Source organism: Schistocerca serialis, chromosome 10, assembly GCF_023864345.2.
Source record: "Schistocerca serialis cubense isolate TAMUIC-IGC-003099 chromosome 10, iqSchSeri2.2, whole genome shotgun sequence".
Taxonomy (NCBI): domain Eukaryota; kingdom Metazoa; phylum Arthropoda; class Insecta; order Orthoptera; family Acrididae; genus Schistocerca; species Schistocerca serialis.
In genome coordinates, this window is record NC_064647.1 from 145,019,229 (window position 1) to 145,044,244 (window position 25,016).

The following is a 25,016-nucleotide window of genomic DNA, read 5'->3' on the forward strand; positions in this document are numbered from 1 at the left end:
TTTCTGAGAAAAAATAAAAACAGTCTATTCGTTTATGTATTCCTCTAGTAAAACATTCTCTAACTATATCTTGATTTTCTAGAATGAAGTCATCAAATACCACTAAAAAATTTTCTTGGCGTTCATCTAATGGAATAATTTCATCATTATTTTCAATAAAAGTAGCCATTTTCTCTTTATGCCTATCTTCAATTTTTTCACACCTCTTTATAAATTCTTGATATTTTGGTTGAGCTGAGCTTATAGAATAGTCATGCAAATTAATTTTATTACAATTCAACCATCCTGGAGGTAGAATACAATAGTCAATGATTAATGTAGTTTTTCCACAACTACTCCGTCCTATGAATGCACATCAATTAGAATTTGCTAAAGGTTTACTACGTTTATTTTTTGATTTCTTCTCTGGAATTCTTATTTTTTGTTCCTAATGAGTATTCATTTAATTAAATAAATTTTCAATAGGAAATGAGCAGATCATTTCAACTGAGTGACACCTCATCTGTTTTCAAAAAGAGATTGACTGTACCTATTTGAGACAGCTTTAGTAATGTTGCACTGGTTGGTTTTTATTCAACTTTTTAACTCCAAATATTATATTTAAAAATAATAAATTGTGCACCAGCACAAACAGGCTCCGATCTGCAGTCTGATGGAGAAACAATAGAAATTCCAACTGGTCAGTACATTCTGAAAAACGTGGAAAAATGTATTCATTCGAAAAAGCCTAATATTCACATTAAAGCAGATGAAATTTTAAACAGAGTTGCTATTGAGAGTGATGTAAAATTGTATATGGATATTAAAGATAGCATTGGAAGTGTGCTTGGGTTTAGTAATCAAATTGTTGAGGCTAATGAAAAGACTGTTGCTAACGATGTTCCTAAAATTATTGCATTTGAATTAATTAATATAAATTTTAATTTGGATGATGGGATGTTTGTAAAGCATACTGATCATTTTCATTGAGAAACTAATATTATTGCCTCATTCAAGCCTAATTCAAATTCATGAACCACATTACCCTGTAAATATTCCTATTTTTGATCCAATTCAAAATTTAGAAATAACTGTACCTGATGAAAATGATAATCTGATTGACGTCAATGGAGTTACTATAACAGTTTTTTTTAGAAATGTCTTAATAATTTTTTTCCTTAATAAATCAGCGACACCTAAAATAGTTTTTGTCGGCATGATGAACAAAATCGAGAGTTATGACTTTTACTCATTCCCTGTGAATGAGAAGACTAAAAATAATTTAAATATGCCCAACAACAGTACTGAAATTAACATAAATATTGGTGATGGATGGCTTCATCCTAATCATGCCCAATTATACATGAATTTCAATATTATTGGAAGTGATGGCACAGATTATCCAACTTATGACAGAAAATCCAATAAAAAATTAATCGATAGTTAGGTGGCAAAACTTTTTGATTTTATAGCCATAAAGAAGGGAAATAATGTTATGTTTAGAATAGAGCATCCTTTTCTTTCCTCATCAGTTTTACTGCATTTGACTCCATCTCTTGCTGATGATATGGAGATGGTATCTGTTCTTTCGGACATGTCTGCAAGAATAGATACCATCAGTGACCGTGCAGCTCCCTAGAATGAAATGATAATTAAATCAAGACCCTAAGCTGCTACATCAACGAGGACAGTTGAAAATGTGTGCCTTTATTTAATTATCATTTCTTGCTGGTAAAATAGGTATGGAAGGGCATATTCTTAATAATGGAAAAATAAAGAGCAAGAAAAATGAACTCCTTTATGGATTTTTTAAAGATTATAAGGAAATTATGTGGGAGGGAGCATTAATAGTAAGTTTTACATGGTCATCAAGTGCTGGAGATTGTATTCTTCGGTGGTCTGATTATAATGACGCTGGAATTGAAATAAAAGGCTTTCTTCCAAAACAACGAAAAATTTTTGTAGAATCCATGGAAATTCGTGTACCAATTTTCAAATATGAACCAGATTAGAACAAAGGGGAAATATGCTAAATAATCCCAAAGTTGCAGGACTGAGTGGAAAGAATAATTTTGAACTAGATATCACGAATTATTGTAACTCAGTAGAATTTGATATGTCAAATTTTATATTTGTTACATTTCAGACAAATCGTAAAAAGAATCAGTTGGTCGACTCTTCACTATTCAATCACGTTAATCTACTGGACATATACTTGAAAAATGGAAGAAACGAAATTTTTCCACAGGAGATGTGGAATATTAATCCTGCAAATAATTTTCTTCCAAGAGTGCTAGTTCTGCAAGGTTCGCAGAAGAGCCACTGTGAAGTTTGGAAGGCAGGAGACGAGGTACTACCAGAATTCAAGGTATGAGGATAGGTCGTGATTCTTGCTCGGGTAGCTCAGATGGTAGAACACTTACCAGCGCGAATGGCAAAGATCCCGAGTTCGAGTCTCGATCCGCCACACAGCATTAATCTGCGAGGAAGTTTCAAATCCAGCACACACTCCGCTGCAGATCGAAAATTTCGTTCTAGATCTGAAGATAGTCATTATAGACCGAAGTCGGTAGTCCGACCAAGGTTTGTGACCATAGACGTGAAGTAAAGGAAATGTTTTCTATTTTCGGGTCACTGTTCAATTCGCAACCAAGTCGCAGCTCGTGTCGTGTCGTGTAAAAGGGGACTGAAGTTACGCGGCAGCTAGCTGTGTCGCCGTGGTTGCCGTCAGAGTGTGTTTGGCGAGGTCGTTGGCCTGTGCGGTGGAGGCTGCGGCGATGAGAGACGAGCAGCAGCAGCAGCAGAGGCCTGATGAGATGCGCTGTCGAGTTCCTGGGGCGCGGCCGAGCTGGCTGGCTCAGCGGGAACTCTGAGAGGCCTCCTCGCTTCTCTACCGGGCCGTCTCCAAACGTCGCGCCAGCCGCTGACTCAGCGGCGCACGTGGGGAAGCCCCGCCGGCTCACCACATGCTGCGACCAGCTTCCACGTCTCCCGCGGTTACTCGACTTTCTCTCATATCTGACTCCTTCCAAACGAAAAGAACAGCGAGAAATATCGGTCTGTGCATACTCTTCCACTGAAAAATAAAGCAAAAAAGTTTACGGACAAAAGTATTCGATGATGCGTCACTGCCAACTACGCTACTGCCCATTAAAATTGCTACAACAAGTAGAAATGCAGATGATAAACAGGTATTCATTGGACAAATATATTATACTAGAACTGACATGTGATTTCATTTTAAAGCAATTTGGGTGCATGGATCCTGAGGAATCAGTACCCACAACAACCACTTCTGGCCGTAATAACGGCCTTGATACGCCTGGGCATTGAGTCAAACAGAGCTTGGATGGTGTGTACAGGTACAGCTGCCCATACAGCTTCAACACGATACCGCAGTTCATCAAGAGTAGTCACTGGCGTATGGTGACGAGCCAGTTGCTCTGCCACCATTGACCAGACGTTTTCAATTGGTGACAGATCTGGAGAATGTGCTGGCCAGGGCAGCAGTCGAACATTTTCTGTATCCAGAAAGGCCCGTACAGGACCTGCAACATGCGGTCGTGCATTATCCCGCTGAAGTGTAGGGTTTCGCAGGGACCGAATGAAGGGTAGAGCCACGGGTCGTAATACATCTGAAATGTAAGGTCCACTGTTCAAAGTGCCGTCAATGCGAACAAGAGGTGACCGAGACGTGTAACCAATGGCACCCCATACCATCACGCTGGGTGATAGGCCAGTATGGCGATGACGAATACACGCTTCCAATGTGCGTTCACCGCGATGCCGCCAAACAAGTATGCGACCATCATGATGTTGTAAACAGAACCTGGATTCATCCGAAAAAATGACGTTTTGCCATTCGTGCACCCAGGTTCGTCGTTTAGTACACCATCGCAGGCGCTCCTGTCTATGATACAGCGTCAAGGGTAACCGCAGCCATGGTCTCCGAGCTGATAGTCCATGCTGCTGCAAACGTCATCGAACTGTTCGTGCAGATGGCTGTTGTCTTGCAAACGTCCCCATCTGTTGACTCAGGGATCGAGACGTTGCTGCACGATCCGTTACAGCCATGCGGATAAGATGCCTGTCATCTCGACTGCTAGTGACACGAGGCCGTTGAGATCCAGCACGGCGTTCCGTATTGCCCTCCTGAACCCACCGATTCCATATTCTGCTAACAGTCATTGGATCTCGACCAATGCGAGCAGCAATGTCGCGATACGATAAACCGCAATCGCGATAGGCTACAATCCGACGACCTTTATCAAAGTCGGAAACGTGATGGTACGCATTTCTCCTCCTTACACGAGGCATCGCAACAACGTTTCACCAGGCAATGGTGGTCAAGTGCTTTTTGTGTATGTGAAATTGGTTGGAAAGTTTCCTCCTGTCAGCACGTGGTAGGTGTCGCCACCGGTTCCAACCTTGTGTGAATGCTCTGAAAAGCTAATCATTTGCATATCACAGCATCTTTTTCCTGTCGGTTCAATTTCGCGTCTGTAGCACGTCGTCATCGTGGTGTAGCAATTTTAATGGCCAGTAGTGTAACTTGTTAGATCGACGAAACTTGGACCACACGTAGAGGGTATCCGGCAAGTAAGGACGAATTTGAATTTGCGCCATTTTGTCATATGACAGTTGGCGGCCGTGGTTTTTTCATGTTTGTTATCTGCGATCCTTCCCATTAGTAGTCTGATAGCTTTTGTGTGGTGAGCATTGTTGTTTGATGTTTTTTTCGTCACGGAGCAGATGACAACTGAGCAACGTATCAAATGGTTCAAATGGCTCTAAGCACTATGGGACTTAACATGTGAGGTCATCGGTCCCATAGAACTACTTGAACCTAACTAACCTAAGGACATGACACGCACCCATGCCCGAGGCAGGATTCGAACCTGCGACCGCATCAACCGCGTTGTTCCGGACGAAGGGTACACGCGTAGCCTTTGGCTCCGAAAGCCAATACCGATGATGTTTCGTTGAATGGTTCGCACGTTGACACTTGTTGAGGGCCCAGCACTAGAATCCGCAGCAATTTGCGGAAGGGCTGCACTTCTGTCACGTTGAACGATTCTCGTCGTCGTTGGTCCCGTTCTTTTTTCCGGCCGCAGCGATGTTTTACCGGATTCCTTATACAGGGTGTTACAAAAAGGTACGGCCAAACTTTCAGGAAACATTCCTCACACACAAATAAAGAAAAGATGTTATGTGGACATGTGTCCGGAAACGCTTAATTTCCATGTTAGAGCTCATTTTAGTTTCATCAGTATGTACCGTACTTCCTCGATTCACTGCCAGTTGGCCCAATTGAAGGAAGGTAATGTTGACTTCGGTGCTTGTGTTGGCATGCGACTCATTGCTCTACACTACTAGCATCAAGCACATCAGTACGTAGCATCAACAGATTAGTGTTGATCACGAACGTGGTTTTGCAGTCAGTGCAATGTTTACAAATGCGGAGTTGTCAGATCCCCATTTGATGTATGAATTAGCACGGGGCAATAGCCGTGGCGCGGTACGTTTGTATCGAAACAGATTTCCAGAACGAAGGTGTCCCGACAGGGAGACGTTCGAAGCAATTGATCGGCGTCTTAGGGGGCACGGAACATTCCAGCCTATGACTCGCGACTGGGAAAGACCTAGAACGACGAGGACACCTACAATGGACGAGGCAATTCTTTGTGCAGTTGACGATAACCCTAATGTCAGCGTCAGAGAAGTTGCTGCTGTGCAAGGTAACGTTGACCACGTCACTGTATGGAGAGTGCTACGGGAGAACCAGTTGCTTCCGTACCATGTACAGCGTGTGCAGCTGATTGACCTCCACGGGTACAGTTCTGCGAATGGTTCATCCAACAATGTGTCAATCCTCATTTCAGTGCAAATGTCCTCTTTACGGATGAGGCTTCATTCCAACGTGATCAAATTGTAAATTTTCACAATCAACATGTGTGCTCTGACGAGAATCCGCACGCAATTGTGCAATCACGTCATCAATACAGATTTTCTGTGAACGTTTGGGCAGGCATTGTTAGTGAAGTCTTGATTGGGCCCCATGTTCTTCCACCTACGCTCAATGGAGCACGTTATCATGATTTCATACGGGATACTCTACTTGTGCTGCTAGAACATGTGCCTTTTCAAGAACGACACAACATGTGGTTCATGCACGATGGAGCTCCTGCACATTTCAGTCGTTCGTACGCTTCTCAACAACAGATTCGGTGACCGATGGATTGGTAGAGGCGGACCAATTCCATGGCCTCCACGCTCTACTGACCTCAACCCTATTGACTTTCATTTATGGGGGCATTTGAAAGCTCTTGTCCACGCAAGCCCGGTACCAAATGTAGAGACTCTTCGTGCTCGTATTGTGGACGGCTGTGAAACAATACGCCATTCTCCTGGGCTGCAACAGCGCATCAGGGATTCCATGCGACGGAGGGTGGATGCATGTATCCTCGCTGACGGAGGACATTTTGAACATTTCCTAACAAAGTGTTTGAAGTCACGCTGGTACGTTCTGTTGCTGTGTGTTTCCATTCCATGATTAATGTGATTTGAAGAGAAGTAATAAAATGAGCTCTAACATGGAAAGTGAGCGTTTCCGGACACATGTCCACATAACATATTTTCTTTCTTTGTGTGTGATAAATGTTTCCTGAAAGTTCGACCGTACCTTTTTGTAACACCCTGTATTCGTGAAATTGTCGTACGGGAAAATCCCCACCTCATCGCTGTCTCGGAGATACTGTGTCCCATCGCTCGTGCGCCGACTGTAACACCACGTTCAAACCCACTTAAATCTTGATAACCTTCCATTGTAGCAGCAATAACCGATGTAACAACTGCGCCAGACACTTCTTGTCTTATATAGGCGTTGCCGACCACAGCGCCGTATTAGTCCTCTATGTACCTCTGTATTCGGATACGTATTTGGCGCTTCAGTCTATGAACACGGCAGACTAACCGGTCAACGGTAACGTGACAGTGTGTTCTTTTGAATGTGCGTCTTCCAGGGCTGCATTCGGCCTTGACCTCATATTTACGGATGACAATGCCAGACTGCATCGAATTACACTGGTGAAGGAGCTCTTGGAATGAGAGGATCGGCGAATGCACTGACTTGCTCGTCGCCCCCCCCCCCCCCCCTTGATCCCATCACACACGTGTGGGATGTGTTAGCGAGATTTGCTGGAGGCTGTCCATATGCACCAGTGTCAATTAACCAGTAGTCAATGCTAGGAATGGAAATGGAACACTTCACAACCAGAAAATCATTACCAACCTTATCGCTAGCATGGGAGCATGCTTGAGATCCCGCATTACGAACCGAAAATGGTTCAAATGGCTCTGAGCACTATGGGACTTAACATCTGAGGTCATCAGTCCCCTAGAACTTACAACTACTTAAACCTAACTAACCTAAGGACATCACACACATCCATGTCCGAGACAGGATTCGAACCTGCGACCATAGCAGCCGCGTGGTTCCACACTGAAGCGCCTAGAACCGCTCGGGCACAGCGGCCGGCTATTACGAACCACGTCCCATCTTTTCTGATGTGCAGGGGACCATGATAAATCGCAGTGACTTCACTACAGTTATTGTCTTTGAATAAAAGTGCCATTTCCGTCCGTCTCGGTGCGTATTGCTTTTTGTTAGCTTCTGTAAATAGCGCAGCAGTTCTATGTACGGTCCACGTTTCATCGAACTGTGTTACTTGGCAGTGTCACATGATACGGAAGTTACTTTCGCCCTTAAGTTCTGCACACCAGTGAAATGTCTTTGATGTTTACGTGATTGGATTTTAAAGAAAGAATTGCACTGACTAAACGAATCTTCAGAAAAAAGAGTAATTTATTAACAAACAATTACGTTGCTCTATGAACAAGAAAGAAATTCATGGAGACATTTACTTGGAACATTTTAAGCTTTGGTCGTGAACGGTGGACTGGAGGACAGGAAAATAAAAGAAGTTAGAAGTGAAAGATAAGTGGATTTGATGAAGGGCTGCAAAAACACCTTGGAACGAAACGGTAAAGATAACGAGAGCCAGAAAAGGAAGCTCATATCAGGAAAGGGAAGGCGTTGCCTATAATGTCTGATGATGAGCTAGCAGCCGTTGAGAGGAACATTATGTTCTTTTATTTTTTTATACACTACCGTGCGTGAAAACCGCAACACCAAGAAGGACACACGTAATTACAATGAAATTTATTCCACAGATTAGGGACGTGACAATTCAACAATGATTAGGATTACAGAACTATACGTGCACTTTTACTGGAAGAGTTCAGTATGGTGTGAAGCTGCCATTTATTGCAATCGTCTTGCCTTGGAATGAAAGAGGGCTGTGGATAGGCTGCTACGGAACACACCGCCGCGCGGTTGGAAGGCAGTGGTTGCAGGAGAGCCAGAACGAACTACAATATTCTGGACATGTTTGACGGACGGCTTGGCAGGCGAATGGGCAGGCTAAGTGAAGTAGTCGTACACGGCATACGTCATTCTTCGAAGACGCTTCCACGTCCCTCGCCACGCGTGGCCGTGCTCTGAGCCTATTGAAATATGCCGAGTGGAGCTGCCCACACGAGCGGCAGTGCTTCATACTGTAAAACCCACCTGATACTGGCTGTTGTTCAGAATACCTTCAATATGTAGACGCCTAGATTGCAAGTTACCGCCGATGGCGACACAAAACCATCACACTTGCTGTTTATCCGATACGCCACTCAACAGTAATAAGTTATCTGTAGACTAACAACAAACTGTAGAAAAGTGAATGTAGTCCTTTTGCGTTACGAGGTGTCTGAGTGCATCGTAAAAAGAAGAAAGGGAGTGTGGGCTAGGACGGAGCTTGAAAAGGAATGGGCAACGATAGCGAGAGAAGGGGGAACGAAAGCCCTGGCATGGTATCCGATAGGGAGGGAAGAGAGATAGATTACAGGACAGTTAAATATTAGGGCGGATTTCATTGTCCGAGAGATGGAGTGGTTCAGGTTTCGTTGGAAGAAGATGTGATGTTATAACTAGAGGTGGTCAGTGCTGCAAGACTGGTCTCATATCCGAAACGGCTCTAATTCGGATCTCTGTCTGAAAGCCTCAGTATAGAAGTTGTGTAGGTTTATTCGAGGAGTGATTTGTATTAGGGCAGTCCAGTCAACAGAATGTTTTTCGTAGAACACCGAATATCTCATTATACGAGGGTCGTTCAGTAAGTAATGCCCCACATTTTTTTGTCTCAGAACACATTTATTGTTAGGAGTCATAATTCGATGACAATATAGATCAACATGTCTTGTCCATGTCCTATTTATCTACGTAGTCTCCATCACGTTCTATGGCCGTACGCCAACGTTGCGGAAGAGCATGTATTCCCTGCTGGTAAAAGCTCTTCGCCTGCAGACGTAGCCATGTTTTCACTGCATGACTGACACTCTCATCATCTTCAGAGTGTGTTCCCCGTAGAAAATCTTCGCAGCCCAAAGAGATGAAAGTCCGAGGGTGCCAGATTTGGACTGTAGAGTGGATGATGCAACGATGTCCAACCCAATTTGGCCATGTGTTCCCGGGTTCTCAGACATTTCTGCACTTCGTGTGGCTGTACCTTTCTTCACTGTTCGCCAACTGTACTCCTATCGACTGCAGCATCGCCATACAGAAATTTTATGGATGTTCAGCGCGCGGTTTCTTTTTCTGCACATAAGAATTCAATAACAGCAGGCTGCTTGTAACGTGAGTCGTATGTAGACGCCATTTTGACGCTGTACTATGGCTCTGCAATCTTCCAGAACGGTTCGAAACTTCACCGGGGCACAGAACAAACTTCAAGTGCGAAGCACCAACAAGGACGTTTGTCTCTGTTAATTAATGGCTTTTTTCTTAAAAAATAGTGGAGCATTACTTGTCGCACAACCCTCGTACAATACTACATCACTTGCGAAACATTCGTACGAGGATGGCTCGACACACCTGGCAAATTTTTGTAGAAGGATGGAACATTTTTATCGCGCCTTCGTGGTTGGTAACCTTGAGTATTCCAACAAGTATATGAAGAAGTTCAACAATGTACGGCGCACAGTTCATTGTTGACAGCAGTCTGAACTGGTCAGTGCGACTGAAAATGGAGAAACCCGAGTTTCGTGCTGTTATTCAACATTTGAAGCACTGGCTTGCAGCACAAATAAAACAGAACTGGATGGAATTCATGCGGATTCTCCATCATTGAAGACCATTTACTTTTGGATTAATATATTTAAACGTGGTCGGACAAGCATCGAAGACAAAGTGCACTCCTGAAAACCATTGACCAAATGGTAATGCAAGACCCCCGAATATAAGTTCGTGAGATTGCTGAAACTGTAGGCATCTCAACTGAGTGACTGCATAATGTCCTGCACGGAAAATTGGCTATGAAGAAGCTTTGTGTGCGAAATGGGTGCCGCCATTGCTCACAGTCGAACAAAAATGTACCCGACACAATATTCCAACAGAATTTCTCGCAATCCGCAAGAGTCTTTGCACCGATATGTTGCTGTTGCTGAAACCTGGATCCATCATTAGAAGCAGAGACAAAACAGCAGCCAAATCAATGGACAAAGGGTGGTGAAAGTGCACCAAAGAATGCAAAGACTATTTTTTCACCTGGTAAGGTGATGACTCCTACTACTACGCTTCAGTGCTGGATCGTTTGACATGCAGAAAAGTGCTCTTTCACCAGGAGAATACACCATCTAACACATCAGCGATAACAATGGCGAAGGTGCATGAACTGGGCTTTGAATTGGCTCCTCATCCAAGCTGTTTACCTGACTTAGCCCTAAGTGACTTCTTCCTTTTCCCTAAGTTGAAAATTTGGCTTCCTGGAAAGAAATTTTCATGAAATGAGGAATCTATAGTTGCAATCAATGACTATTTAGCAGAGATTCACAGAACCTATTTCTCTAATGGAATGAAAAAAAGGGATCAAGTGTATCTCCCTCAATGAAAATTATGTCGAGAATGAAGGTGAGTTGTTTAGAAACTAGCATTTTTCTTGTTTTTCTTACCAGATTTATCAAATCACCATCGTATTGTCTGCCATGTCATTGATATACAACATGAACAGCAAGGATCCCAACAAACTTCTTTGGGGCGCACCTGAAGTAACCTCTATATCTGCCGATTACTGCCCACCCAAGAATACATTCTGCATACTCCCTACCAAGAAACCTTCAATGCAGTCACAAATTTCGCTTGATACCCTGTGCGAACGTACTTTCGTTGATAAGCGTTCCTAAGTAAGTCAAATGTTTTTCAGAAGTCAAGAAATAACACATCTGGCGGAAGCTCTATAAGGCTGTTCACAAATGATGCGATTTTTTTGGAAGAGGGCAGCAGCTCCAGAAGACAGCAGCGAACTGCAGAAATTGAGGATTAGCACAGGAGCTAACAGTTGATCCTGACATAAAAGAATGTAACGTATTGAGCACTATTGTACAACTGCACTACTGTTCACTAATCACCGTAAAATACCTGGAAGTGACTGCCCGGAGCGACCTTAAGTGGAATGACCACATATAATAAATTGTAGGAAATGTAGACGCCAGGTTGAAATTAATTGGGAGAACTTTAAGCAGATGTAATTCATCCACGAAGGAAGTGGCTAACAGACATCTGCATCTGTACTCCGCAAGCCACGTGGTGGTTTGTGGGGCGCTCAACTACAATGTCCAATCTAGCCATTGTCGCGAATGATGACGATGAAATGACGAGGACAATACAAACACGCAGTCCTCGGACAGGGAAAAGCCCCAGTCCGGCCGGGAATATAACCTGGGACCCCTTGATACAGAGGCAGCAACGCTAGCCACTAGACCACGGGCTGCGGGCACAACAAACAGATATGAAGGATACTGGAAGATGGGTGTGACCAGTGCTTTCTTCCAACAACTGGCCACTGTTTTTTGTTCGAGGAATCTACGATATGTGACGGTGCTTTGATAAGCCTGGTGAATTACATGAAAGAACGGAACGTTTTCGTTACGTCTTCATGGTTGATAAGCATGATTATTCCAACTGTCGTATAAACAGTTCCAACAATGTGCAGCGTGCAGCTGATTTTTGACAGCCGTGTGAGTGGTCAGTATGCCGACTGCAACTGAAAATGGACAAAACAGAATTTCGCGCTGTTATTAAATACTTTCATTTCAAAGATTGAAGTGCCGCACGAATTAAAACAGAATTCGACGAAGTTTACGCGGACTCTGCACCATCATTGAAGACCGATTAGCCGACCGCGGTGGCCGAGCGGTTCGAGGCGCTTCAGCCCGAACCGAGCGACTGCCATGGTCGCAGGTTCGAATCCTGCTTCGGGCATGGATGTGTGTGATGTCCTTAGGTTAGTTAGGTTTAAGTAGTTCTATGGGACTGATGGCCTCAGATGTTAAGTCCCATAGTGTTCAGAGCCATTTGAACCATTTTTTTGAAGACCGATTACTTTTGGATTAATGTGTTTAAACAAGGTCGTTGAAGCACCGAAGACGAAGCACGCTCCAGTCATCCAGTTGAGCAAGACCGCCAAATAACAATTCGTGAGATTCCTGAGACTATGTAAGTGTGCAGCCTTTGGTGGCCTCTGTCACGAAAGTTAAAATCTTCTGGGTTGTTAGGCCGCGTCATATTTCCTTCTAAGATGATCGACGTTTCGACCCCCCTGCTGGGATCTTCTTCAGGATGTTGCGGCGTCCACTATTGCTAGAACATCCTGAGGAAAATCCCAGAGGAAGGGTCGAAACGTCGATTATTTTAGAAGGAAATATGATGCGGCCTAACAACCCAGAAGATTTTAAATTTAGCGATTCCTAAGACTATCTTAACTGAGCGAGTGCATACTATGCTGCACTGTCTATCAAGAAGCTGGTGCAATGTGGGTGCCGCCATTGCACCACAAACGCATCCGACACAACATTTCAAACCAATGTCTGGCGATGTTTAATCGCAATCAGAAATACTTTTTGCGCCGCTATGTGACTGCTGATGAAACCTAGATCAATCATTGCGCACCAGATTCATAACAGGTTTGGGCTTCCCAGGGAATAACCCGCATAGATTACTTGGAAAAAAGCATAACCATAACTGGACAATATGATTTGAATCTTGCATCGGCCGAAAAGAAAAACCAAGGCTGTCACGCAAAAAAGTGCTTTTTCACCAGCATAATGCATCATCCCACACATCAGCGATAACAATGGCGAAAGTGCATGAACTGGACTTTCCATGGTTCCTCATGCACCCCATTCACCAGACGTAGCCCGAATCGACTTCCCTCCTGTTCCCTAGCTTGAAACTTTGGGTTGCTGGGAAGTGATTTTGACGAAATTTGGAAATGATAGTTGCAGTCAATGAGTATTCTGCAAAGTTGGCAGAACCTATTTCTCCGATGGGGTGAAAAAGCTGGAGGTTCCCTGGACCAATTTCACACCCCTCAAAGGAGATCATGTCAAGAAGTAAGATGAGCTGTTTACGAAACAAGCATTTTTTCTTGTGTCTTTATCAGACTTATCAAACCCCCGTCGTATTATCGTTACAAGAACGGCTACCTCAGCAGCTGTTTCTATGTAGTATATAGTATGGATACCACCGGGCGCCAGGGTTCCGTGAATTTTTAGTGACTTCAGCTGTACGATTATTGGGACAGTGTAGCGGCCTGCAGAGGGAAGTTGGTGGCGCCAGTGGAGGAGACGTAGCAGCGACAGAGGGACAAAGGTGGCGCCCTGTGAGAGAGGCAGACAATGCAGAGTCGGAGCCCCGCAGGGCTTGGGCGACCTGGAGCCGCGGGCGCAGAGAGAGAGAGAGAGGGACCCGTTTACCAAACAGCGAGTGCGCGGCGCATACAGCAGCGGACCGGCACGGCGCACGGCCAACTGAAGAAGAGGCGCGAGTCTCGAGCCTCCAGGGCTCAACGCGCGACCGGCAACAATCAGGTCTCCGAATGCGCACCGCAAACAAACGCCATCTTACTGGCTACGGGCAGAACTAGATGGCTCAGTGGTGTCCGCCCCCGATAGCTGAGTGGTCAGCGCGACAGAAGGTCAGTCCCAAGAGCCCGGGTTCGATTCCGGGCCGGGTCGGAGATTTTCTCCGCTCAGGGACTGGGAGTTGTGTTATGCCGGCACGGTAGCTCAGCGCGTTCGGTCAGAGGATTTAGCTACCCTCTGTAATAAAAAAAAGTGAGAGAACGGATCGACGAACAACCTGAATGGGGGTCATCGGACGTCCGCCACGAACAAATTCAACGAACAGTATAGAACAAAATGATATTTAAAAAAAAGTGGTTTGCACACTGGACTCGCATTGGGAAGGACGACGGTTCAAACCCGTGTCTGGCCATTCTGATTTGTGTTTTTCGTGATTTCTCTAAATCGCTCCAGACAAATGCCGGGATGGTTCCTTTGAAAGGCCGCGGCTCATTTCTTTCCCCATTCATCCGTGATCCGAAGGGACCAATGACTTCGCTGTTTCGTCCACTTGTGTGGAACAAGATAGCGTTATGTTCTGGATCATGAAGGGGCAACGTGCGAAAGATTTGTTTTTCTGTGTATAGAACCAGCTACATCCGTCCAACGAACTAGCAGATGACACGGCAACAGAAAAAGCACAGAAAATATACCGCAAACAGCGACAACAATTCTTAAAAACATGCCATAATATACAATAAATAAGATTTAAAGAACCCACTGATGATGGCGATATTTTATCGCCGAAACTAGTTTGGGGGCCGGCCGCGGTGGCCAGCGGTTCTAGGCGCTTCAATCCGGAGCCGCGCGACTGCTACGGTCGCAGGTTCGAATCCTGCCTCGGGCATGGATGTGTGTGATGTCCTTAGGTTTAAGTAGTTCTAAGTTCTAGGGGACTGATGACCTCAGATGTTGTCCCATAGTGCTCAGACCCATTTGAACCATTTTTAAAACTAGTTTGGGGAATAAATAATAAACAAACAACGAAGTGTTTTTCATCAATTCCCATACTGATGTTTTTCTATGCAACCACGGACCAAATAAAAGAATTTAAAGATAGAGTTATTGATTTTAGACCAGCTACTGGATGACCTAGAGTCTTGAAACTTCCAATATAGCTCAGAATTGGATGACAATGCAATATTGTCGCTTTTCTGTCTGGTGTGTGGCGGAGGGTACCACTTTCATTTCTCCCCTACCCTGTTCCTGTAGTGAAGAGCAATTGCCAATAACCCTAACTGCAAGCTCCAAGCCCTCTAATTTTTACCTTCACATCTCTTCACGAGATATGCGAAGGAAGAAGCAATATACACGGTGTTTCTTTTTCTTTATTGTAATTTCATGCTCCTGTCCCATATGGGCAGGGGAGGGCTGGCAGCGGCGTAGTTTGCTGCTCTTCAGCCGTGTGGCTTTACAGAAAAAGGGGGGAAAATGGGGACATAACAACACAGAGATAATGGAAGTTAAAATATACACTAATATGAGGTCATGCACTGGGAGGCAGTTAATAAGACAACGTTAAAAGAACACAGCTGTAAATTCTGGGGGGACTTAAACTGGAGTCAGACACGAGTTAAAAGTCGGCCACAGTAGAAAAAACACACAGAGCGAGACACTTAAAAAAAAACACTGGGAACGATGGAGCACTCAGGAAGAATAAAAACCACTGGTAGCGACCTGCCAAGGAACAGGAGGCCGGAGAGGAGGGAAAAGGGAGGAAGGTGCAATGGGGAGGGCGCTGGGGGTAGGGGGAAGAAGAGGAAAAAAGGGGACAGGGGGTGCACCAAGAGGCAGGAGATGGGCAAGGTGGAAGAAGAGGGAAGACAAGGCAGGAAGGAGTGCAGGGATACAGAAGGGGGGCATGGGAAAGGGAGAGGGTGTAGGATGGAGGAAAAACCGCTCAGAGGAGTAGGGGGGAGGAAGGTGGAGTTACAGCTGATAGGAGGGGTAGATGTCAGAATGAAGCTCAACATCTGGGAAGGGTAGGTGCAAGACGTTGCAGTGGGAAAGGAGGTGGTGAGGAGATAGAGAGAGGGAGGGACACAAAGATGCAGTAACAGGCTGGGGGTGGAGAGGAAGGGGGCACCAGGGGGTGATCGAGTCGGCGAATGATGTACAGGTTACGGATGTGTTCGAGGAAAAGAAGTTGGGGGAAGGGGTTGAGGTTATAGGGGATGCGCATGGGGGACATAAGATGGTTCTGGAAGGTAAGGCGGACTGCATGGCGTTCCAGTATTTGGGGGGGCTATATAGAATTTGGGAGGGGCGGAAATCCAAGCGACAAAGGCATAACAAAGGATGGGATGGATCAAGGATTTGTAGGTGTGAAGGATGGTAGCAGGATGCAGTCCCCATGTCTTGCCGGACAGGAGTTTCAGGAGGCGGAGTTTGTTGTGGACTTTGTGTTGGATTGTAAGGAGATGGGCAGGCCAGGTGAGGTGGTGGTCTAGAGTGAGGCCAAGGTATTTTAGGGTAGATGTGAGGCGGATAGGATGACCATAAATGGTGAAGTAAAAATCGTGGAGCCAGAAGGAGCAGGTGGTTCGACCTATGATGATTGCCTGGGTCTTGGAGGGGTTGATACGAAGGAACCACTGGTAAGATGGAAGTGGCACGTTTATGCACAAGGATTCCTATTCGAAATATTATGTACTCACTCCACTCCACAAGTCGTAGAAGTTTGTAATAGAAATTTCCCCACACCCTGTAATCGGTTGACTCAGTTCAAGAGAAACTGAAATAAACCTGATATTTATCACATGTCTCTTCCTAAGCTCATCAAAATATTTGAAATAGTTTGGAAAATGTTACAAAGAAGACCGAAAAACTTAAAATATTTATTTAAATAAAAATTTCCTTTAATTTACGTCTATGGTCACAAACGTTTTGTTAACAGATTACCGGTTTCGGTCTTTAATGACCATCATCAGATCTGCAGCAAAAATGGGTAAAACATAAATACACTCACAAACTGTCTACAGCTTAAGAACAATACATAAATTATAATGAAAAGTAGTACTGACAAAATTTACATTTGCGCACTTTAAATATGAAGAAGCATACCTGTTTCATAAAAACAAAGTCTTAATGTACTGCAGCCATAGTGGTCTCGTCAAATGTTAAATGCGGAATCAGCATCAGCAACTTGTTAAATAAAAATTTCTCCTAGCCCCATACAGGTGGTGACGACAGATGTAGGTGTGAATTTTTAATAACTATGTAGATACGGTAAGACTTAAAGGAAAAAAACCTGGGGCACAGGCAATAGATGAAGTACTATTGAGCCATCTATTACGTGTTGCACGCACCCCGCGCTTTTCGTTTTAAATCCTACGAATACTTTTACACCTATAAAAAAAACTCTGAAGCACAAATGTGCAGAGCTGTCTACGAATCTTTATGGCTAGGAAAAATCATTTTACACTTTTTAGTCCGATTTAAAGACGTATATTAAAAATTGTTCTTTAGTTTTAGGCCTTTTTTCGGCAGTCGCTGCTATACAAGTAATAAAGATTACATGGATACCGTCTTTTGCGATGTTAAAACTTCTATTTAAACCAAGCACATTTCGTTTTATTTTGAAGTAACTTCAGTGGACACCGAAACAATATGGTTTTTGTTACAAAACAGTGTGCCAAGATGGTAAACAGTTGCCATGTTTTAAGTTACTACTATAAAACAAACTACACTGCTATTATTAGTATGTTGTGTTTTCTATTTCATTCCTACGTTCTTCTACACACAGACGTTCGATTTTAGTACACTGAATTTCATGGAACACGGAGTATATTCTAATTTTCATATTCCTACTTCATTCCTAGCTTTCTTCGGTACATACCTGTTCCATTTCGAAATACTGAACTTCACTGAACAAGGAAGATATTTCCATTTTAACATTTCTACTTCATTCTTAAAGTTCTGAATGAAATAAGAGACATAAAATCGTGAGTAATAACAGCAATTTAATACTGTTTAACATTAGTAGTTTAAAATAAGAGAACTGTTTACGATTTTGACAAACAGATTAATAAGAAAAAGAAAGCGAAACCGGTACAGTCTAAATACGAGTTTTATAACTGTCACAAAAGAAGGTATGTAACCTGTAGTTCTTGTCCACATACTGTATTTAGAAAGTAAAGTCAACATTCGGTTCTGTAGATTCGGGGTGTATTATAAGACATGTAGTCGTAAAGTCTGAACTATAAGAGAAAAAAAAAACTTAGTTACGTAATTTTTTTTGCTGCCGGGTAGAAGTCTGCAGTCCTGGTATACAATGAAGTCGCGGCGCTACAGTATTGTAGCACGCCGCTAGAGGCACACGAGGTCTGGGTTTGGTTATCGTGGAAGTCATAGGGTTTGGTACTGCCCCCCTCCTTCGCTTTCCCTCTCAACCAGTCGAAATATAACTTGCAGTCACCCTTACTTTTAAAGAGCCTCAGATGTCTAAGATTTTAATAAAAAATAACAGTATCTTTTCAGCCTGAAACCAAATAAAATATGTGGAACATCAATGAGTGTGTTCCTGCAAGAGCGCCGACGGAGTATTAAATAAATAATACATTTTACTCATTATTGAACTAAAACAATCTGTATAATTTGTTCAGTTCAGTGCAGAGTACAACGCTCCTGGACATCTTCCAAAAAATTGCAGTTCTGATATGTACAAATATTTTCCTGACTACAAAAATTTATTTCTAAGATATGCTAGATACAGCAGTGCAGTTTGTTGCAAGTGACAGCTAACACATACATTTCCAGATCTGTATGTACCTTTTGCGACCTGACATCCCATAGATGTTCGGGTTCACATGCGGTTCCTCTTCGTCGAAATGTTTTCGGTCAAACGCGTCTAGGGGTTGAACCGCACGTGTCGCATTACATGCGCTAAATTAGACACTTGTGACCCTTTGGTTAAAGTGTCTGGCTGATGGCTGGTGGTGTATGTGATGTGCCTGTCACCTCCACAACATGGCGTTATGCGTTAATGCTAGTAACTGAGGTAAAAGTAATTGCTGACAACTTATATAACCGTATTAATGTCTTGCACAATTGTGGTAATACTAATATGTTTTAAAAGGAATTTAGTTTCATGTCAGAAACACAGGCACACACTTTTGGTTTTTTACCCCTTAGAAAATCTCATTTTGTCCCTCAGGGGTAATTACCGCCAGGTTGAGAACCATTGACCTAAAGAGTGCTGCGAGTAATCGTGCGGCTCTTCTTTAAGAGTCCTCTGTCACTGTCGTTGATCTAGCGAGGGTGAGGGTTTCAGACACGGGTAACAGTTTCAGATGGGTCAGAAGAGAGTTTTGTGTGTGGCATCCTTCATGCTTGGAACGAATTCTCGTTTTCTATCTGCTTTCCTGCAATCATACGCCCTTTCCAGTTTATTACGGTTCTCATGTAAGTCACACACTACTGTTGCACAACGTAAAAGTATGTAATGGCATAATGCATAAATGTGCATTAAATATTCTTGAAATCGTTGATGATTGTAGGAAAATCATTTCCTAAGATTATATTGCAGCAAGTAAAATTGTCCAACAAGTCATTAATTTTCTGAAAAAAGAGAAAAAACCTTCCTCCTTAAAGTAATCGGAAAGTTGCGCGCTCTCTTTAACTGATTCCTACTTGCGTCTCACCCGTCAGCCTCATGTGTAGAATGTTGGACTAACAACCCAGCATCGTAGCTTGAAAGTTATACAAGCGTATGGCGCGTTAAGCTACATGTAATGTTATGCTCACACTTAATCTATATTCATACCTTTGATGGTTGCTTAACGATAGACAGTATCCCACTTCGACTTTACCTGTAACAGAACGGTATGCATCAGTCAGATAATACAATATGAAACCCTGCGAGGCAAGCATTGTGCAATGTCATGTTTTGAAACAAGAGGTCAAAAAGACTTATTAACACAGGGACATCAACACAATGAACAGCTTTTTAAACTGTTAATATATATATGACGTGTCGAACAGCCAGGGTAAAAATGGTGCAAAATGGCTCCGTTTAAAAACACGATAATAGGAAAGACAGTCACGTAGCTTAACTGTTGTTGTGGTCTTCAGTCCAGAGACTGGTTTGATGCAGCTCTCCATGCTGGTCTATCCTGGGCAAGCCTTTCGATCTCCGAATAACTACTACAACATACATCCTTGTGAATCTGCTTAGTGAAATCCTCTATTGGTCTCCCTCTACGATTATTACCCTCCAATACTAAATTGGCGATCCCTCGATTCCTCAGAACATGTTCTACCAACCGATCCCTTCTTCTAGTCAAGTTGTGCCATAAATTCCTCTTCTCCTCAATTCTAATCAGTACCTACTCATTAGTTACGTGATCTACCCATCCAATCTTCAGAATTCTTCTGTAGTACCGCATTTCGAAATCTTCTATTTTCTCCTTGTCTAAACTATTTATCGTCCAAGTTTCACTTTCATACATGGCTACACTCTATACAAATACTTTCAGAAAAGAATTCCTGACACTTAAATGTACACTCGATGTTAATAAATTTCTCTTCCGCAGAAACTCTTTGCTTCCTATAACCAGTCTACATTTTATACGCTCTCTACTTGCTCCCCAAATAGTAAAACTCATCTACTACTTTAAGTGTCTCGTTTCCTAATCTAATTTCCTCAGCATCAACTGATTTAATTCGACTAAGTTCCATTATCCTCGTTTTGCTTTTGTTTTTTTAATCTTATATTCTCCTTTCAATACACTGTCCATTCCGTTCAGTTGCTCTTCCAGGTCCTTTCCTGTCTGTGACGGAATTACAATGTCGTCGAAAAACCTCTCCACGTATTTTAATTCCTACTCCAAATTTTTATTTTGTTTCCTTTACTGCTTACACAATATAAAGATTGAATAACATCGGGGAGAGGCTACAACGCAGTCGCACTCCCTTCCCAACCATCGCTTCCATTTCATGCCCCTCGACTCTTCTAACTGCCATCTGGTTTCTGTAAAAATTGTAAATAGCCTTTCGCTCCCTGTATTTTAGCCCCGCCACCTTCAGAATTTGAGAGTATTCCAGTCAACATTGTCAAAAGCTTTTTCTAAGTCTACAAATACTAGAAACGTAGGTTTGCCTTTCCTTAACCTATCTTCTAAGATAAGTCGTGGGTTCAATATTTCCTCGCCTGTTGTAACATTTCTACGGAATCCAAACTGAGCAGCTTAACTACCATTGCGTAAAAGTAAAATAACGTAGTTAAATGTTTTGAATATTTACAGATACATGCCTTCAGTCGTGGTAGCACGACGCTACGAGATTGAAAACAAGATCACGAAGCCCCTTTAGAAAATTGAGTGTCGTGCTGCGAATCGTTGGCTGTATTGGAAAGGCAACAATGCTGTAACAATCCATGCTGAATTAGTGGAAGGGCATGTCAACAACGCTCCGTCATATGGCACTGTGGTGCAGACACTTCTAGTGTGATCAAAGAGGTCTGAATGACGAAGAATAAAGCGGCAGACTACCCCGCTGGGGAGAGTCAGGGGATGCGAGACAACAGCAAGCTGTGGTGCTCTAAGGCCGGAGTATCACAATGGAGACGACAGAAGGGAAAGTGAAGATCAGTCATGGGTTAATTTTCAGGATCTCACTCGACGTATTTAACCTGACGATGGTCGTCGCCCGTTGGGTTCCACGACTATTCACAGAGTGAGCCTCACGTTAGTTCAGAAAAGCTAGTTATAAAAGCAAAGTAAATTTCCCCCCCCCCCCCCCTTAAATTACAGCTATTCCTGCGATTTTTCAGTGTCTTTCGAATCATCATTCAGTATCGAAACTGGCCGGTAGGATAAAAATGTTGTTATTCCATGGTCGTCAGTCGGAAGACAGATCTGCTGGAGCTCTCCAAGCTGTTCCATCCTGTACAAGCCACTTCATCTCTGCATAACTGCTGGAATCTATATCCATTTGAACCCATTGACTGTATTGAGAACTTGCGTCTTCCTTGCAGTTTATCTCGCACACTTCCTTCCACTAGTAAAATGGCGATTCATTTATGTGTACTACTAACCAATCCCTCCTTCCAGCCAATTATAAGTAAATAGTACGAGTGTCGGATAAACTGTCAGCGACACAGCACCTCGTGTTCCTGCTGCTAATGAGGCGAGTACACCATTCGTTTTTTATATATTTTTACGAACTTCAAACAGGAGCGACTGCAGTAATGGATAGGAACTGTGATTGCTGTGTACAGATGCGATCTGAGTTGGCGACCCTTCGCTCACCACTCCAGGCTGCATTGGCTTCTGTCACACAGCTTGAGGCTGCTGCCAAGGGGCGTCACTGTGGGGGATCAGACGCGGGGATGCGAGGGAAGTCGAGCACGTCCCACGTGTCCTCCGATCGTTCAAATGGTTCTGAGCAATATGGGGCTTAACATCTAAGGTCATCAGTCCCCTAGAACTTAGAACTACGTAAACCTAACTAACCTAAGGACATCACATACATCAATACCTGAGGCAGGATTCGAACCTGCGACCGTAGCGGTCGCGCGGTTCCAGACTGAAGCACCTAGAACTGCTCGGCCACACCGGCCGGCCCTCCGATCGGTCCACTGCTGTGACCGCCCCAGGTACTGCCTGCACTGAGGTTCACCCCTCACCCGTGGTCGAAAAACTTTCCGAGGGACCGATCGTAGGGCCTTCCTGGTTCGTTTGACGAACAGGTTTCGGGCATTATCTGTGGCTGACGATGTTCGGAGTCTGATGCAGTCATCCACCCTGTTCCAGAAGAAGCTTCTCGGCCCACAAGGTCTGGGCATTCACACTGGGTTTGCTGGTAGTTGGGAGCTCCAACGTTAGATGCGTAATGGTGCCCATTAGGAACATGGCTGCCAAGTATGGGAAGGAAGTCAGTGTGCACTCCGTGTGCATACCGAGGGGAGTCATTCCGGATGTGGAAAGGCTGCTTCTGGATGCCATGAAGATTAGGGTGCAGCCAACTGCACAAGTTGGTACCAATGACGTGTGTCGATTTGGATCAGAGGAGATTCTCTCTGTTTCGGGCGGCTAGTGGAAACGTAAAGACTATCAGTCGTGCTTCCGAGATTAAGTCGGAGCCCACAATCTGCAGCATCGTCGATAGAACCGACTGTAGAACTTTAGTGCGGAGCCGAGTGAAGGGTCTGAATCAGAGACTCAGGCGGTTGTGTGACTGTGTAGGCTGCAGGTTCCTTGACTTGCAGCATCAGGTGGTGGGTTTCCAGGTTCTGCTTAATAGGTCAGGGGTCCACTACACACAGGAAGCAGCTACGCGGGTAGCGGGGGCTGTGTGGAAGGGACTGGGCTGTCTTCTAGGCCACGCCCGGGTTCCTGGGTTCGATTCCCGGCGGGGTCAGGGATTTTCTCTGCCTCGTGATGACTGGGTGTTGTGTGATGTCCTCAGGTTAGTTAGATTTAGGTAGTTCTAAGTTCTAGGGGACTGATGACCGTAGATGTTAAGTCCCATAGTGCTCAGAGCCATTTGAACCATTTTTTTTTTTGTTTTTTAGGTTAGAGGGTCTCAGGTAATCACAGAAAGAGCATCCGTCCAAAAGGGGACAGGTAAAACACAGTAAGTTAGTTGCAGAAACTAGTAGCCAAATAAATATGAAATATTAAGTACAACTGGAGGGGTTTCATTTTTAATTAAAAAGAGTGAATACATTTTTCTGGCGGACTCTGCTGATTTAAGAGGATTTCCCTAGCAGATCCTCCTACAGATTTAATCAAACATTACCACGCTATATCAAAACTACATTCATTTTTCCAGAATTGAGGGTTATCTACTAATCGTCTTTTCAAGTATATGTTAAAGGTAATTAAATGGTTTGTCAATTGAGATGGCGACCAGGGATATCTTCTATGATAAAATCCCCATTTAAATTCACATGTTAATGTACTAGGCTATGTAAAGAATAGTTTTTCATCAACCAACCTTACACTACTGGCCATTAAAATTGATACACCAAGAAGAAATGCAGATGATAAACGGATATTCATTGGACAAATATATTATACTAGAACTGACATGTGATTACATTTTCACGCAATTTGGGTGCACAGATCCTGAGAAATCAGTACCCAGAACAACCACCTCTGGCCGTAATAACGGCCTTGATACGCCTGGGCACTGAGTCAAACAGAGCTTGGATGGCGTGTACAGGTACAGCTGCCCATGCAGCTTCAACACGATACCGCAGTTCATCAAGAGTAGTGACTGGAGTATTGTGACGAGCCAGATGCTCGGCCACCATTGAACAGACGTTTGCAAATGGTGAGAGATCTGGAGAATGTGCTGGCCAGGGCAGCAGTCGAACATTCTCTGTATCCAGAAAGGCCCGTACAGGACCTGCAACATGCGGTCGCGCATTTTCCTGCTGAAATGTAGGGTTTCGCAGGGATCGAATGAAGGGTAGAGCCACAGGTCGTAACACATCTTAAATGTAACGTCCACTGTTCAAAGAGCCGTCAAAGCGAACAAGAGGTGACCGAGACGTGTAACCAATGGCACCCCATACCATCACGCCGGGTGATACGCCAGTATGGCGATGACGAATACACGCTTCCAATGTGCGTTCACCGCGATGTCGCCAAACACGGATGCGACCATCATGATGCTGTAAACAGAACCTAGATTCCTGCGAAAAAATGACGTTGGGCCATTCGTGCACCCAGGTTCGTCGTCGAGTGCACCATCGCAGGCGCTCCTGTGTGTGATGCAGCGTCAAGGGTAACCGCAGCCATGGTCTCCGAGCTGATAGTCCATGCTGCTGCAAACGTCGTGGAACTGTTATTGCAGATGATTGTTATCTTGCAAACATACCCATCTGTTGACTCAGGGATCGAGACGTGGTTGCACGATCCGTTACAGCCATGCGGATAAGATGCCTGTCATCTCGACTGCTAGTCATACGAGGCCGTTGGGATCCAGCACGGCGTTCCGTATTACCCTCCTGAATCCACCGATTCCATATTCTGCTAACAGTCACTGGATCTGGACCAACGCGAGCAGCAATGTCGCGATACGAT